Raw genomic sequence first — 16,948 nt, forward strand, 5'->3', positions numbered from 1 at the left:
TTATTAGTAATTTGTATAATTGCAGATTCCAGTAAATTTCTTGAAACAATCATTAGATCTAGCAATTACCGAGTTATCACCCCAATTAATACAATGAGATTTTTCACTCAGATGGATAAACAGTGCATTTGAAGTCTGGGCTGTTCTAACTGAATACATATGCTGCTTTATGCGTACACATAAATATTTACTTGACTGACCAACGTAAAACGATGGGCAATCCTTACAAGGAATTTTGTAAATGATACGCTAGTTTTTGGGAAATTAATTTATCTTGATTTCCAGTAGCTGTGGGATGACATACTCTTGCTCTTCTTTCTCACTGCTATCCCTACATCAAGCAGTCGGTTCCCTAATGCGCCTTCTTCCTTACAACATCAGGCATGGTTTATTGTTTGGCAAAGGGGTTTTTATGACTGCATTCCATTGCTGTCATCATCCACAGTTAATGGTGGTGGGCCTTGCTTTTTACTAAATGTCCACCTACAAGGCAGCAGTTTCCATAGTTATTGGCAGTGGGCCTAACCTTTTACTAAAAAGTACGACTGCAAGGCAGCAGCTGTCCTTCTACGACACGCAGGACCTACGGTGGTAGTATTCTAACGCCGCTACCAAAGGGATGAATGGGATAACATACTGTATGATTGCAAAGGACATGCTATTTAGACAGTGGTTACAGTGTAAGGTAATTTCAGAATAAATTCTGTAATGACGGATAAATGCCTAGGCCCTGACAGGCGAAAATTCTAAATGGTTATTCAGCGATGCCACTGCTTAAATAGCTCTTTTGTCCATTATTTTGTACTGCATAAATAATAACGGTTTCTGTCTGATATACTTAACAATAAACATGATACCTACTTTTAAGGAATATTTTCGCTTATTCCTGGAGTAAGCCTAGAAACTACTTTGTTGCTATTGTTGTTGGGGGAGGTCTGAAAAAAGTGTTTCACGTGAAGTTAAATATACTGGAATTTTAGGAGAGGATATTTGATGAATATTTATTCGAAAAAAATGTAATAAATAAATAATGTGCATGTTAAAACAGTACAGGAAAATGATTTCTAATACAATATGGTGCATTTATTTTAATTTTCGTTGGTGAAACAAGGCGCTATTTGGCCGAAGATTTTAGCATGTGCCCCAGTATGTGTCCAGGCAGAAAAGAGCAAGCTGGTATTCAACATGGACATAGAGAGTTCCTATAGGGACAAAACGTTCATTTATTCAACATATGATAATTTGGGTTATGCTCAATATGAGGTCAGCTTAAAGCTTGTCAGTCATATTGAGCTAGAAAACTAATTCATTCAGCGACCTTTTGAAATTCTAACCAAGAAGAACTAAATAAAAGTTTACTTAACTACGGATTTAATCTGTTCAATACCTTTCCCCTCAATGTTCCTGATCATCAATAAATTCATAACTCTATAAAGCCCCGTCCACACTGTCGAACTTTGGCCGACAGACTTTGTTCGATGTGACGTCAGAAGCGGGAAAATTCAGAACCTTATCCTCAGTTTCTCCGCTTCTGACATCACATCGATCAAAGTCTGTCGGGCAAAGTTCGGCCGTGTGGACGGGGCTTAACAGGGCATGCTTCAATATTCCTTGGCTATGATACCAATAAATCTAATGATAAATCTGCCGCCTGTTTTGCCAAATGTATTCCTAGGTCCGACGGACGTTATTGTTGAAACCCCTACCACTATGTTCGATTACCGAGATATTTCGCTCAGTCTATGAACTAACATTTCAGTAACTTAACTGTGCTCCCTGACCGCATCCCTCTGAGAAAAATGAAACCAATCTACATATAACAACTGAACAGGAAAAAGAAACGTGCCGATTTAAAGGGACTTTTGGGCCTTCAGAAATGTCCATTGTTCATTCTCGTTCTGATTTTAGTTCCGTCCCGAAAGCAATCTGAACCCGGAATATGTTAGGTACCCTCTGATTTTCATCCAAAGTTCGTTGGAGAATGTTTCCAATTTTCCCTTGCATTCAGAAAACCGGGAAAATGAAAACTTTCATGATAAGTATTGCTATCCTTGTTTAATCAATGTAGTAAAACATGCAGGTAATTTGTATCGAAAATTCTTGGCAACTGGATTGAAAAACGTTATTACGAATTATTTATATCTTAATTTTACTGCCAAAAACTTTGTTGCAAAACGCCAAGTTTCGTCAGAAAAATTCTGTAAGATTTTAATGAGATAAAAGCATGAAAAGAATGGATTCGACCGATGGTCGTACAAACACCTTTGTCATAATTATCAATGAATGCCAACACTTTGGAAAAAAATGAATAACGTGACAGCGATACTCTACGGAAGATAAATAAATCTATATTTGTGAATTCAATTTAGAATAATAACCAGTCATAGAATCAGAAAATGAGTGGCTGAACAATTGCCAAATTTCCAACAGGTGCTCTAAAAATATGTGGAACGTCCGAACGGAATTAATCGAGTTTTCTGTATATCGTATAATGCTGTATAAAACCATCAACTATGACCGGCAGCACTCCAGTTGCTCACCAGATGCGGTAGAGTTAAGGTGCGTCCCATGCCTCCTGAGAGCGCTGCCAGATGCATGAGTTATGGCTAACTCTAACCTTAAATGAAATCAAGACTACTGAGACTAGTGGTTTGCAATTTGGTATGATTGATGATTGGAGGGTGGATGATCAAAGTACCAATTTGCAGCCCTCTAGTCTCTGTAGTTGGTTTAGATCTGAGGGAGGACAGACAAAACCGGCACAACAGTTTTCTTTTCACAGAAAACTAAAAATACAAAGAGCAGCTAAATTCAAGATTTAAAAAAGAAAGCCAAAAAAATATACATGTAACTGGGAATCCTGTAAAAACATTTGCTGAAGCTGAAAGAGAAGTAAAATGGGTGTGCGTGACGGAAGGGGAAAGTTATTGGACGAAGACTGAAAAAAGATATTGGTTGGAACCTGAAACTGAATTTTTCGAGATATCTTTAGGGACATAAAGGAAAGAATGCTTGAAATAGTGAGACCGAAATAAAACTCCGTTCAAATAAAACTAATGAATAGCAGCTATATATTAGAGGAACCCTGCCTCAGGTATAAAAGTATCAATGTCAATGAAAAAGTAAAAAATACGCCGAAGTTTCTTCGAGTTTTCTCTACAAAACATAATGCTATATAAACCATCAACTATGACCGGCAGGTCTCCAGTTGATCACCAGATGCGGTAGAGTGAGGGTGCATCTGATGGCTCTGGAAAGTGCTGCCAGATGCATGATCCATGGCTAACTTTGACCTCCAATAAAATTGAAACTACTGGGGCTAGCGGGTTGCAATTGGCTATGTTTGATGGTTGGAGGGTGGGTGATCAAAATGCCTATTTGCAGTCCCCTAGCCACAGTAGATTTTTAGATCTGAGGACGGACAGATACTAAGAAAGGTGAAAAGATAAATAGTAGTAGACAAACTGTACGAGTTTCGTGTCAATTTTATGGATCACCACTAAAAAATATCGCACAGAAACTTATCTTAACCCATAATAGCAAACTAGCCAACAGAGAATTTGTTGATTCACGTCCTGTAGTTTAAATGAAAAACAAAAAAAGTCTGTACATGCAATGACGAGTTAAAATTCCCAATACATCTGCCGAAGGTTGAACATATCCGTTTGCGGAATTTCCAAGTAATTTTCAAACTCAAACTGAAAAGCGCAGAAATACTGTACTACCAATGTTAACTCAGTTATTCATTCATATCGTTATTTTTAAGAATTTGATATTTTGATATCTGAAATATTCTCTGCCAGTATATCTTTCTTAACCGATAATTCAGATTACAGCAATAACTGTACTAATCGTTATTATTAACAATCTGTATTATCCTACTTACGGTGCAGCTGTAAGAATTTCATTGCAAACTATTTACAACGTCTGCGTGATATGGCCAAACATTTCAGCATATGCTTGCCACAGCAGTTCAGCCGACTTTTCGCTATCGTCTTTATACCTTTTTCGATATTCGGGTATATTCCCCAGGCTTCCATTATTCTTCATGGTTGTACGTTCCTGCTAGGAAAATTCAAAAACAATTCAGCATGCTGTCATACACGAGGATGAACTTTGTTGACTGCAAGAGTTTCGTTCGTGCATTCTGGGTTTTCATACATTTTTAAACTTTTATTTATATCTGCGTGCATTTTCGTTTGCAGGACCTGTGCTTTGTAAATGTTTTGAAAAACTAAATGGAGATCTTAGTCGTCACTTTGAAATACTTGTAGTAATTTTAAATAACTACAGAAAACAAAATGGATTCGTGCGCATAGACTTCATCAGCGTTGCTACTTAAGAACATGGTTTCTGGTTTATTGCATTATATCATGTCATGTCTGATATTGAATATGTAATGGATATTTGTACGTCATGTGTCGGCGAGGCTGAGGTAATAAGAAAGTAACACTGTCCACCGTCATAACATATTAATAATATCAAATAATGATTCTAATTTTCAAAGAAAATAAATGGGAGAGTAACAGTATGTATCTGGAGGATGTAGACTTTTTTAAAGATATTCAACAGACCAGTCATATTCAAGAGGACAGTATACCATCCAGAGGGTTCCACTTTCTCGATCAATGTAGTTCACAGTTCCCCGTTCCTTCGTTTCCCTTCCGGGCAGCTATCATCGTGCCAGCCGCGTCAAAGGAGGGTCCAAATGGAAATACGATTTGGATTTCAAATCTGCAAGAAGTGTCAACCTCTCTTTCTCGTTTTCGACTGCAACCTAATCACCGTTGTGTGCTGCGTTTCACTTAAGACTTCCTTCATTTTCCTCCGCCCTTCTCTGCAGCTTTGCTAAGTGTCACGGTCCTCAGAAGTTCCCAGCTCGAGTCCTTAATGTTTGTTTGTAATGTGTTTTCATGTTGCATGGAAACAGTGGTTATTCAGCAACGGGCAGACTTTACGTGACTTCCGAACACCGTCGAGAGTGAACTTCTATCACCAGAAAGGCACATATCTGAGCCCTCAATGGAAAACCCGCGAATCGAACTCGCGGCCACGGAAGTGGCAAACAAAGACCATACCAACCACGCCACTGCGGCGCTTCGAGTTATTTTTAATCTTATTTTTATTTTTTATTTTTTTCTTGGCTAAGTGAGCCTCATATTCCGGACTATTGTATCAGGCTTTTATTTTGGGGAAAAATCCTTCTTTTGCGAGAATACTTTTTGTATTCAGTCTCAATATATTTTAGGTACTTTTTACGCCATCTCTCTCTCTCTCTCTCTCTCTCTCTCTCTCTCTCTCTCTCTCTCTCTCTGTGTGTGTGTGTGTGTGTTTGATACATCTTTTTTCTATTACGTCCTCTCTGTCTATTTTTATGGTAATAATGAAGCAAAACTACATTAAAAAAAAGGAGTAGCTGATGGTAATATTACGAACTTAAGCAACTGAAAAGATCCTGATCTCCGCATGAAAAGAAAGATTCCCAAACTGTAACCGAGTACTGGACCTTGCCATATCTCAAAAAATAACCATAGAAATTCCGTAAAAATAATCGCATCATGTTTCTCAAATTACATCTTAAATTACATAGTTCAACTAAACCAACCTAACCTGATTTAGGGTCATGGTAAAAAAAAAAAAAAAAAAAAAAAAACCGGGGCTGTAGCAATACTAGTATACATCTCGGGAATTTCCAACCTGACTGGGAACCTATAGAAGGGACTCCAAATAAATATGTTCTTGCTTCTGCTTAGTTACTAGAACATCCTGACAAAGGACATCCCTTCTGCAGGATGCTGTGGACTTCCTTGCTTGCTATTGGCATTATTCTTTTGATGTTTTCTGAGTCCCATTACAATAGTTTCTTTGCCCGAGACAATTGTTGAGAATATGATATAACAACAGACGTTTATATGCTTTAACAAACCTTCATTCTCAGAAAATCATCCAGACCTCACCGTCGCATTTCTCCAGTAGCCACGAGATTTTGACCACATGAACTCATATTCGTGGGTAGCCTATCTGTGTGTGATGGCTAAATGCAGAAATATTTTTCTTATTTATCTGGCTGTCGTTTAAATTTTGTCCTTGTGGGATATCGAAGAGTTATAAATCATATTATTAACTTAAAAATAACTTGTCAAAGTAAACTAATAAAATTCTGATAGTTGTTTGTATACATCGTAAAATGTCTCAAGGAACTGGGGCAGAAATATTGCTACTGCAGTTGCCAGAGGGCAAATAAAATAATTCCTAAAGAGATATCGATACACAATCTTTTAAAGCATATTATGTGATCGTTACAGAGGTGGGGATTTGATTAGCACTGAACCAAGCACGACATATAATTTCGGTCACTTTCAAGAACTACATCTCCTTCGCAAGTATTGTACTCCACTTGTTATTCATAATTGCTATACCTGATATCAAAACTGTAGATGGAAGAAATGTGTGAATACATTCACTAGTATTATACTACGATGCTTATATTCATTACATTATCAGGTACCCTTCCGTTATGAATATTATAGATGTCTGATGTATAATAAATACACCTCCCATGTACTTTAATTTACATTATAATATTTCATTATGAATATGGCAATGACACGAGGACCTGGTAACTGTATTTTTCCTGCATATGGCCATTGCAAATCAATGTGACGTCCTGTCTTCTCTTGAGTCGGATGTCTCTTCGTCCACTTGTATATACTACTCTCATGAACCTACTTGTTTATACATGGTGTTTCCTTTCTCCCTTCAAGAGAATCAGTCACAGGATGTAATGAACCCTACTTTGGCTCGATAAGGAGCCCCCAACAAAAACCCCACTGCCCTAGGCCAACCGTTTCTTAATCCAGGCTCTATGACCCGGTGACTTATAGAGAGAAGTTGAAATTTAAGGCTACCTGTATCGACTGGCCAGATTCCTCTTGGGAAATTGAAAAAAAAGTTAATCTGGAAAATGGGCGACATTTAACCGGGAATGGAATGCCAGTTGTTGACAGCTTATGCTGAAACTGGCAATGTAGTATCAAGTGCCCTCGATACAGTTATCCAAAACTACAGCATAGTAAAGCCAAATATTGTGAGCATCCCTTTTGAGAACAAACAAGTGAGATCAATATTAGGACCACGCGAGTTTCCTTTTTATTTTCTCAAGAAAAGACCCCTGCTTTTTAATTGTAAATTTAGGCTACTGAATAAATGATGAAAAGGCACTCCATTTATTTATGAAAAAAAAAAAAAAAAACTTTTTTCGAACGAAACTGTAGACAAAAAGAGCAAGTTAAGGTTTATTCATTGGCTACTTCCGTATTCTACCACAGATCAGATAAAGCCTGGCATTGTACCATATAACGTGAATTTACACTTTTGGGTATTATTGACCATGAATATGCATGTATGTAAATCTATTCAATGATAAGAAAAAAAATCTGGATGAGCATACATTTGACTCAGTTTCATGAAAATAGAAATCATCACCGAGAAACACAAACGGAAATACAGGCGCTCAAATTCTCAGTAATGACAGTAGTCACTTCCAATTAATAAATTCAAAAGTCTTCTTTGCAAGACTAATGGAGTTCGGAAAAAAAATAAAGTGTCTGGCAGTCATCTAAAACACAGGTACGTAATTCTTTAAGGAATACCATTTCAAAAACCGGGTCGCAAATTCCAGAAATGTATAAACTAGTATTGCACCAACCCCTTTTTTTTTTTATGCCCTGGGTTAGGTTAGGTTAGTTTACGTTAGTTAGTAATTTGGGTGTAGGAAACATCATGAAATTATTTTCAAGAAGATTCTATGGTTAGTTTTTAAGATATGGCTTCCCGTTTTTTTCAGGGAAAGTTCCAGTACTCGGTTATAGTTTGGAAATATAATCAAATTTTGTTTTCACATTGTCCGCGAATTTTCGTCCCCTCTGCTGAATCCCCTTTAACTCCGGGGAAATCTCGTTCCCCGATTGAATTTCCGTTCCATCTGCTCCATTTTTGTCCTTTCCCTTCTACTACAGAATTTCTTTACCTCGACGATGATAGTAATGAGGATTAGCACGATGAATACGAATGGTTTGGGGAGAGTTCTGAAAAGAATGGACGGGGAACTGCAGTTGGCCTTTTACTAAATCCTCTCGGAACTGGTATGAAACCCTCGTGGAGTTCTTTAAAACTTTTTATGAATGAAAAGGCAACATCCTTTTTTTCCCGTTTTTTTTCTCCTGGCGAGTGCATCTCGCTTTCATTAATTATCGGTAACGTTTACAACTTGCGTGTGAGGGAAAAATCTTACAGGCATCTCGCGTAAGCTGGAGGTCGGATCACACCCTGTTTTCGAACACTGTGAACATACACCTGGTTTCATATTCGTATGCTGTCTGCACAGGTTCCGTCGTTATGTTGATAGAATCCAATAAACAGCAATATACTCGTTAATAAAAAAACATAACACAATAGAACAGTAGTGTTTTAAAGATTCTTGAAAAAAAAAAAAAACTTAAAACTTCACAGTTTCTTGTCATCTATTGCTTATGACCACAGCTCTTCATTAAGTATTTCTCTCATATTCCCAAAATAAGTATTGTGAATTATGCTATACGAATGTTTAGCCACAAAATTAGCTCTATAACCGCTGAATCAGTCTGTTAAAAATATATATGATCAACGGTGAAATAGTCTCTTTCCTCAAACGTGATTTTTTGGTCAGTAAAAAACTTATGTCTCTTCGCGAGATATATCCAGGTTTCAGTGCCAATTAAATTCTGTAAATTCTGTATTCACACACAAACTACTGAGTCATACCTTTATTTGCCAACTTATATAATCTTTCTCTTCGACGACCAAACTATCTTCAGACTGATGTTTTTCTTCCTTATTATCAACATATTTACACATTCTCTGACTCATGGCAAGTCTAATAAATAAAAAACAGTGTATACTCAGTAAATATATTCTCCGATCACTGGCTTGCCATCTGGCTAACAATTTGCATGGAGAGCGAGAAACACCTAAGCTCTCATGGCGACTTGCTGACATGAAATTTACAATGTTTGGTGGTGGAGCAACATCAGCTATGGCGAAAATCACAGTCCCAAGTGCGTGCTGACTTCTAATGTTGGCATGTTCTGTCGCTGCTGCATGTATATTTCCCATACTTGGCCGTGTCAAATAATCTGTTCTCTTTCAGCATGGTACAAGGAAGAATACCTAATTATGCTTCCTTCCTCGCAGTACTGGAATGTGGTTATTAGACTGGGCTTATTTCTGGCGTTTGTCTCACCCTTCTCTCTAGATTCTATATTTTTTCTCCTTCTTCAATGATGAAAAGTTAAGTGTATCTTAGTTTTATCAGACCACTGAGCTGATTAACAGCTCTCCTCGGGCTGGTCCGAAGGATTAGATATTTTTACGCGGCTAGGAACCAATTGGTCACCTAGCAACGGGACCTACAGGTTATTGTGGGATCCGAACCACATTATATCGAGAAATGAATTTCTATCACCATAAAGAGTTTCCTCTGATTCCGTGTTGGCCGAGCCGGGAATCGAATTTCGGACCACCGGATTGGTAGCCGAGCGCCAAAACTACTCGTCCAACGAGGAACTTCTTCAGTAATGACACTTTTACCTTCACATGGCAGATCGGAGGTAAAAACAATGATGTGGTCTGTTAACCGTGAAATAAAGGATGGACCTAATGAGCAGAAAACTTCCATATTGACTTCATGTATACACAAACAGAAGGCTCAACTGTAGCAGGTCGAACCACCTTACACGTCCTGTGCCTGTGAATCTTAACTTACACATGATTCCATCTGCAAACTCTTTCCAAGTCTTCCTCTCCTCGTTTCTCCAAACTACTGGGTCATACCTTTAGTTGCCTAACTTATATAATCTTTCTCTTCGACGACCAAACTATCTTCAGACTCTGATGTTTTTCTTCCTTATTATCTACATATTTACACATTCTTCATATTCCAGCACCTACTCCTCACCACACAAGCGACTCATTTTAACAATTCCAAAACTTTTTCTTCCATTTACATTCGACATCCACAAATACTTCTTACGAAATAAAGTGGCTCATCAGTTCCTTTACGCATTCCAACTTTGGCTCCACAGACAATTTATTCAACAAAGTTTCTTAGAGGATTTTGATAAATTTCATCCTTCCAGTCTTCTTGACTTACATGTCAGTATACATATTTGTTCCCAGCATTCACAAAAACTTTCCAGTTCTTTCATTAAGCCTCTGCGGTTTCTCTTCACATTGGGAAGTCATCAGCAGAGAGTATAAGCCGTTACATCACAATATGAACAGGCACATCTTGCATATTTCTAGTCATTCTAGATTACAGATTTGATAGAAAATAGCGAATTCAACATTAAATATAATAAATGAATTGAATATATATATATATATATATATATATATATATATATATATATATATATATATATATATATATATATATAAACACTTCAAAAGGTTCCATGGTACATCTTAGTAGAATACCATGGTTTATTTAAGAAACGTTTCGCAGACAAAAGACACGGTGCATCACCAGCCTGTAAAAATAAAAAAAACAATAACATTGTAAAAGGCATTCACAGGAAATACTAAAAATATAAAAAAATTAAAATTTTGCCCTCCCTTCTTTGTCTCTTACCTTGGAGGGTTAGCGTTTCAATCCGCTCTCTCTTGGTTCTTTCAATTTTGTAATATTTCTAGAATTTCTTTTTATAATGTAATTGTTTTTATTTTCCCAGGCTGATGATGCACCGTGTTTTTTGTGTGCGAAATGTTTCCTAAATAAACTATGGTACTCTACCAAGATGTATCATGGAACCCTCTGAAATACTGTGATATTGCCGACTGGAGACTATATATATATAAGTTCATCACACGACTGCTTCTATTTTTGTGCGCATAAAAGAACAGCGCTAATTACGTGATGAGAGCGAGATGCATTCATCAAGAGGAAAAGCTTGGAGAGAGAGAGAGAGAGAGAGATGTTGCCATTTCACTCAAAGTGTTAATGAAGAACTCCACGGATATTCCATACCAGTTCTGAAAGGATTTTATTAAAAGGCCAACTACATTTCCCCGTCCATTCTTTTCAGAACTCTCCCCAAAGCATTCGTATTCATCGTGCTAATCCTCATTACTATCATCGTCGAGGTAAAGAAATTCTGTAGCAGAAGGGGAGGGGCAAAAGCGGAGCAGATGGGACGGAAATTCAATAAAGGGAACGAGAATTCCCCGGAGTTAAAAGGAATTCTGCAGAGGGTACGAAAACATGTAAACAAAGCTTGATCATTAGGGTCTTGACCCGGTTGCATATTCCCAAACTGTAACCGACTACCGGGACCTTCCCTGAAAAAAGCGGGACGCAATATCTTAAAAACTAACCACAGAATCCTCTTGAAAATAATCTCATTATCTTTCCCACACTCAAATTACCATTACTTCTTACTGAACTGACCTAACCTAACCTAACCCGACCTAACCCAACCTAATCTAACCTGACCTTACCTAACCCAACCCAACCCAACCCAACCTGGGGTTATGGCAAATAAAAAGAAAAACTGGGGCTGGTGCAATACCAGTATATATCCTCGAGAATTTGCGACCCGGTTTTTAAAAGTGTTCAAATGCCACATGGTCACAGCCTTCCTTTGCAGATTTAAGAAGCCACGTACCTCTATTTCAAATATCGAGTCTTGGACACACATTTTTTACAGCATGGTGTACTTATAAAAATACATCCGGTATTTTTGCTTTTATTCATCATTCAACAGAATTGCAAATATGGATATTCAAAGTCAATGAAAATAAAAAGTGTAACAATGTAATGCGGTATAATGCAAGGCTATCACTGAACTGTGGAAGAATACTGAAGAGGCAAGTTAATCATCCTTAACCTGTGAATTGTGTATGTAGCTTTCAACATTTTTGTATCCATACGACATTAATTTTCATAACCAATTTAATGACTTGACTGTTGAATGCAGAATCTTTTTGGGAGACATCATGGAAAATAACGCGCCCTTACATTCATCCCCAAATTTATCATTACTTGTTGATAATTCCAAGAGGGATGGATATAAGTTATCAGTTATCAGTATCTGGGTCATTTTACACTATCCTGCCAAAATCAAAATAGATGCAAACAACTGATGTTCCTCCTCTTAATGGATTGCCTGTTTTCCAGAATAACACTTGCTTGATAATGTCGCAGGAGGCTTCTGTACCCAATCGCTACGGGTAACCTAAGATTATAGTTTCTCTATAAGGGTACATGTACACTGTAGATATTTTACCTAGATTTGCTCTGGCTACAGCTCTCTAAATAGTGTAAACAGCAGTGAGAGTGGTCTAGCTAGACTTAACCTCCAATATTAGAAAAGTTGTTGTTGTAAGCTGGTGGTGTAGTGGACACGAGGTGGAGAGCATGTCCCGCGACTACTCTAGATCTATTTGTGGACTTACATTGATAGATTTTTTCGATCTAGGGAGAGAACTTCCTTACAGCGTGAGTAAATTGACGTCCAATGAAGAATGGAAAGAGTTATTTCTTTTTCTTGAAATGAGCATATTGTCTTTTAATTTTAGGGGGCCACTTTTTCCAGCAAAACGTTCATAATCTTCAGAACACATATTTATAGGATATACAGCATCGTCATCACCCAAATCTCTTAAAAGTCTGGCATGTGCTCCCTCCTCATTTCGCCTGGCTATCCCTTCTCTTGCCCACACACTTCTCTATATCTTTTCTTATGTACCTTCATGACTAATGTCACAGCTGCAGCAACTAGGTGCCTGGTCCGTGACATCTCATCACTGAGTCTCTCAAGTCCAGTCAAACACTCTCCAGAGTGTTTGACTAGGACTAATGGTAGAGTATTCTCACTAGATTTAATCTACCACCACTCACTCTGTGGCGGGATCACAAGCTAGGAAAAACAAGCTGCAAAACCCTCCCCACATTAACCTAATCACTCCTGCTATCCAACCCACCCCAGTCACACTTTCTTCTTTACACAACAAAATACATAGACGCAGGACAATTGACCTATAGCTACAAAAAACAAAACAAAAACAACAAAAACAACACAAAACACACATATGTACTTACCAACTCTCCAGATACTCCGGGCTATCCTGTGCTGTCCACTGGTCGAGGTCACTAGAGATACCAACAACAACCACCAAGGACCACAAGCCAATAACAACAACAGCACAACAACCAAGGACAACAACAACACAACATCAATCAAGGAACACAACCACAACTCGACACAACAACAAAACTCAACAACACAACAACAAAAAAGGAAAAATCACAACCCAAGACCACTGCACAAACCACAAGCAACACAAAAAACAACAGCACAAAAGGCAACCCACACACCTACCAACAACATCAAAGAACAACAGCAGCTCACCAATAACAACCCTTAACAACTCACCACACCAAGAAACCACAACAGCTCCCCAACAACAACCCTCAACCACAACAACTCACATAACTCAACAGGAACTCGCAAGCACAACAAATCCAACACAGGCACAACAACTCTAATCAACCACTAATATCAAACCCAACAACAATCAGCAACAAACCAGTAACAATTCAAAAACACACCACTTGACTGACTATAGCTATCAATGTCTTCACAGACCACTGTCGACACTACTGTCTCTCACAGCTTCTGACTAACGACTCAGAACTCTGATCTCTACCAGCAGACAACCCAGCAGAACTCACTAACAGCCCAATACAGTCGTTAACTATCCATACAGCCAATTACACCCTCTCTCTCTCTCTCTCTCTCTCTCTCACACACACGCACACACACAGACGTTGTCAAATGGAACTCCATAACTCCTCCATAACTCGACCGAAGCTCTAGGGAGAGCAAATCATGGTGCACTGTACACACATTTTAGATTAGTTTCACTAGAGGACGCCAGGTCTAGCTGGATTTCAATCTACAGTGTACAAGTACCTTAAGAGTCATCAACCCCTAGACTCCGCACTGAGAAAAGGCTGGCTGGTGTAAACAATACAGTTTTGATCAGGTATCTGAAACTATAAATATAAAATAAAGTACAATATTTTAGCAGGAGCTGCAATTCTTCTATAGTAACCGAAATGCATTTATAAAATGCGAGTATTATCACAGCTGGTGGTTTAATACCAATCATATCCAGAGTTTCAAGTAGGCTCCGCAATGATCCCATACGCTTTTGACATTATAAAGCCTCCTTGTAACTGTTTCTTTATCTTCAGGCAATAAAAGAAACAACATTTCTCCAGTTACTTAGTCGAAGATTTTTTTTCACAATACAAACTCACAAATCTTGGAAGTTTCTTTTGAGTTAATAGTGTAACTTAAAACTCATTCGTTACCTCGCAATGTCACATCAAAATTTTAAGATTTACAGGACAATTGAATACAAATATATTCACCTCATTTCGCCATCATAGTCAGATGGTTCATCACAGAATCTAAGTTCAAATTATCAGAATGTCACAGCTAATAAACGTTTCCAGTTATTATATCCAAATATTGTTCTCAGGCGCAGAACCAACTGTAAAGCCACATAAAAGGTGACTTAAAGCACAGCTGCTGCCTTGCAGTCGTACTTTTTTTTAGTAAAAGGCAAAGGCCCACCGCCAATAACTGTGGAAACTGCTGACTTGCAGGTGGACTTTTTAGTCAAAGGTGAGGCCCACCGCCAATAACTGTAGTTGATGACAGCCAGGGCATATCGTCGTAAAAACCACTTTGCCAAATAATAAACCATGCCTGATGTTGTAAGGAAAGGCACATCAGGCAACCAACCCCTTTGTGCATTGATAACGGTGGGAAAGAAGAAGACTGATAAGTGGAAACTGCATTCTTGTCACCCTCACATATGTATATTGATTAATGACAACTGAACATAGTCAAATCCAAAATGCCTAGCAATACACCGTTTCCCGTCTCAGAGGTCGGTTGATTTCACGCATTGTCCTCATCATATTGTAACCTAATAAAGAACCTACATTTTAGAGATGAGCTCGTTTCACGGCTCATCCAAACCGACAACCACCAATATTTCATCCGTGGATTTTATCCATCCACCATTGTTTGTTTGTTTGTATGTATGGTGTTTTACGTTGCATGGAACCAGTGGTTATTCAGCAACGGGACCAACGGCTTTACATGACTTCCGAACGTCACGTCGAGAGTGAACTTTTCTATCACCAGAAACACATATCTCTAACCCTTCAGTGGAATGCCCGAGAGTCTAACTCGCGGTTGACGAGTTGGCACGCCAACACCATACCGGCCACGCAACTGAGGCTCTATCCATCCACCATCTCCTCTCTACCATTTTCCCCAACTTTCTTTAATGACATAAAACAAGACTATTCCAATGGAATTGGTTCTTAACATTAATCTTAACTAATCCATTTTTGGAATAAAAATTTGAATAATTGTAACAGGAAAAAAAAATTACCTGGAGTATAAACATACATTAAACAAGTTTTATTTCTAACCAAACATTTTGTGAAAAATGCTCTGGTGTTCTTTTGCCTCAAGGAGCATCATTTAATTGAGAGAGAGAGAGAGAGAGAGAGAGAGAGAGAGAGAGAGACGAGAGAGAGAGAGAGAGAGAGAGAGAGAGAGAGAGAGAGAGAGAGAGAGAGAGAGATTGGGGTAAAGTCAGTGAACTATAATCGTACTGAATGTACAAAATCTTTCAGCAAAATCAGGGTTCCCCCCCCTCCTCCCCACTTTCCTAAGTAAATCCCTGCTAAAAAAATCTCACCTTACTAAAGAAACAAAATAACACTAGCTGGGAACTTGTGAGGATTGGAACAATAACCAAAAGCAGAGACAAAGATGAAAATGAAAGCACAGAGCAGTATAACTGTGACTCTGTCGAAGTTAAAAGCTTGAGAGAGAGAGAGCGACTGACACTTTCTGCAGATTTGAAATCCGGACTCTCTCTCTCTCTCTCCATTCAACACCTTCCCTCCACGCGGTTTGCAAGACAGTAACAATCTGCAGGGGAAAGGAAGGGGACATGGAACTGGAAACAGCTGAACTCGAGGATATGAACTACGCTGGGTGGTATTCTGTTGTCTTGAATATCTTTTAGAGAGTCAACTTCCTCTGTCATGAATATCTTTAAAGAGTTCACTTCCTCTGTCTTAAATATCTTTGGGAGTATCCACTTCCTCAAAAGAACTTTCTTATATGTAACCCATTACTCTATTTCTAAATGCTCGCAGAGCCCTCCTCAAAATTTAAGACCATATTATTTTATAACTATATCAGTCTTTCTGGCATAATCCTGCCGAAGAATAATTTTTTTTACCCTTTTCCCGCTTACATTGTAGCCGTTTGTCAATGCGATATGCGCAATGTCCATCTACCCTGATTACTGAAAACTTCCGTATGAAGTGGCCAAAAATGCTGCAGAAGAGTTCCACAGCTACTCAAATCACCATTCGGTATTTCCCAGGATTTAATAATTCAAAATGCTCATGCGTTTCTGCTAAAAAATAAATCATGTCATAAACAAGGAAAAATTATGTTGATCGAGCGAGTTCCACACATTTTCTGTTTACCATGTATTTTTTCAACTTTTGCATATATATGTATGCATTTGTATTTGCAGGAAAGGGCTTTGGAATATTTAAAGTAAACTTAAATAACTACATAAATTCCTCTTAGTTTTTTTTATTAAAATTAAAAGTAAACGCACAATTATATATATAAATATATATATATATATATATATATATATATATATATATATATATATATGTGTATATGTATATATATATATAGATATTATATATAGATATATATATATATATATATATATATATATATACTATATATATATATATATATATACCTATATATGGTATATATATATATTA

This window comes from Macrobrachium nipponense, chromosome 7 (assembly GCF_015104395.2).
Source record: "Macrobrachium nipponense isolate FS-2020 chromosome 7, ASM1510439v2, whole genome shotgun sequence".
NCBI lineage: Eukaryota > Metazoa > Arthropoda > Malacostraca > Decapoda > Palaemonidae > Macrobrachium > Macrobrachium nipponense.